Source organism: Triturus cristatus, chromosome 2_2, assembly GCF_964204655.1.
Source record: "Triturus cristatus chromosome 2_2, aTriCri1.1, whole genome shotgun sequence".
NCBI classification, from domain to species: Eukaryota; Metazoa; Chordata; class Amphibia; order Caudata; family Salamandridae; genus Triturus; species Triturus cristatus.
The window spans coordinates 50,867,131-50,869,614 of NC_140582.1; the positions used below are offsets into that span (position 1 = coordinate 50,867,131).

The following is a 2,484-nucleotide window of genomic DNA, read 5'->3' on the forward strand; positions in this document are numbered from 1 at the left end:
ATGGCGCATGTGTTTTGACTTGCGTTGTCGCAGTGGTGCCGCAAGTTTTTTGACGCATCGCTGCGGTGCGGCAGCGATGCGTCACTCTTCATAAATCTGCCCCTTTGTATTTAAGGAGAAGCCCGTTTCTGTGACTTTTAGCAGTCTCCTGAGAACATACACGCTGTTGTACTTCTAGGATACCTGTAATTGGTCTGCAGCCAATAAACTGATCTTTGACTTCACCCAGAAGACTCTGTGTTTCTGTAGGTCTGAAACAGGAAGAACCCAAAGTCATAGGGTTTGCTCCCCTGCACCGCTGGGCTTAAAATTCCCAGTACTTCACTCAGTCTTTAATGGGTGGGCAGGTGCGCGGGCTCAGGTTACCCGGCAACTGATCTATTGACATCCCAAGTGTGGCAATTACAGATCACAACAACATTTCCAATTACCAGCAGGCAGCGTGGCACAGATGATTGAATTACAACTAACTCAGGGATGTAAGACCCTTCAGTACCCGGGTTAAGATTCCCATGGGATATCTGAGACAGGCTGCATGGACAGCTCAGCGGGTCAAGGCTGCTGCTGCGGAGTCCCGGGTAATTGGTGAGCCACCGCTTCCAGAATGGAATAAAACACAGACTTGCATAGTCCGTCGGTCACAGCTACAGGATCCAAATCAAGCAGCCCTACGGGTTAAAGCACCTGCTACAGCGACCTAAATGTAATGCACCAGGTTGCAACCTGCACAAAATTGGACGTTGTTGTAACAACCTTGCTGCAGCAGGGAGTGGTGAGGCACAGTGGCCAGGGATCACGGTTCGATGATCCCCAGCAGCAGCTCAGCCCAGCACCATGTGAGTCTGGGAAATAGCTTGCTTTATCTTCCCGACGGCCCCCAGCGCCTTGAGACCCCTTTGTGCTTTCCAAATACCAGAATATTATTATTATTTATCTAGTACCGGCAATGAGTGTAACTGACAAGCTCTACAATAGTAGTTAGATTATCAGACTAAAACAGCGCAGCGAATAAAGCTATGATTTCGTCTTAGAAACATGTTGGTGCCCGACAGTTTTGGATTTACTGCTCACCACTTTCTTTGCATGTTTAAATGCAAGATGTTTTTTACGTCTTTTGTAGATGAATTGAACTTGTGTTTGGCACCAGTGAAATTCTGCGGTCCAGTACAAGGTGCCCCGTCCTTCTGAACGCACCACTTCACTGGCACTTTCCTGCCCATCAGCACTGAACTGTCCACCATTAGCGCCAGTTGGGCGCCATCTGCCTCCTCAAAAAGGACATATCCAAAGTCCTTGCCCACTCCAGTCTCCATGTCGCAAATGATCCACACAGCCGCTTCCTCCCCGCACTCAGCAAAATGGTCATGCAGACCCTTGTCCTCCACATCGGAGGGTACGTTGCCCACAAAGGCTGAGTGCCGGTTGTCATGACTGTGGCTACCAGAGGCTCGGATGCTGAAGCCACCCTCCACCTGGGCCCCATTGCAGGCTAGGGCCAAACTGGCTGCTGCATCCTCCTTGAAAACAGCATAGGCGTGGATGCTCTTACCCTTGGGGTGCACCTGGGGCTGAATGGCAGCCACTTTGCGGTTGAGGGTGGGCTCTGTACGGGCCACTGAGTGGAAGCGGACAGACTCAATGGCCCCAAAACCTTTAAAGAGAGCTTGCAGTGCCTGCTTAGTAAAGGAGACCAGCAGATTGCCTACAAAGACCGTGAGCTTGTCTTTGGTCCGCTCCTCTGCCTTGTTCCTGGTGTGCTGTTGCCTCATGGGACCCGTAACCTCGTCTTCTGGCTCTCCGGCCCATTGCAACCACCGCTTCTTACACTTTTGGTGGATTTGCTGTTCCCGCTGCTCCTCCTGGAGATCAGTCTCTTCCAAGGGGCCCTCTCTGGCAGACACCGGCAGCTCCGTGGCAGGAAGGACTTTAGGTTTTTTAGGCGCCAGAGTCTGGATGTCCCCTCCTGGCCTACTATGTGGGGTGGTCGCAGATTTCGGCTCCCTTCTTGGAGCGGGCGGCACCGGCACATAGATGGGAGTAAAGAGGTTTGCAACAATAGAGCTAAAGAGCGATGCTAACTGGCCGGGCTGTTTCATTCTGCCGCTCCTCGCAGGCTGCCGGCTACCTGCCCAACAGCATACCCTGGTTCTGATGGGGCCACAGCCGGTTTGAACTTTCTTGATTGTTTTACACTCTGTGGCAGGGCCTTACCGATCTCTCCCACTGCCCCCTTCTTAACCATGCCAGCTCTTAGGAGCTCCCCACGCTGAGTTTCACAAGGGACTCAGGAAGAAGTGTAGACAGTATTAATTTAACAACAACAGAAAGATTCAGGTCTGAGTGCAGGGGTTTGAGTCTGTGAGCTTCAAAATCTAAAAGCATTTTTTAAAATTTTTGATGGGATTTGCACATTCAGCATGAATTATGCTGTTTTTGAAAGGCGTAGGGGGTCAGGGTGTTTCTACTCTGCCCCCGTTTCTTCAT

General features: G+C 51.1%; 1 pseudogene; it reads right to left on the bottom strand.

Annotated features, from left to right (window-relative positions):
- Window positions 1-1,014: 1,014 nt before the first annotated feature.
- LOC146861817 (RNA-binding protein 34-like) lies at window positions 1,015-2,242 on the bottom strand (annotated as a pseudogene).
- Between the last annotated feature and the right edge of the window lie 242 nt (window positions 2,243-2,484).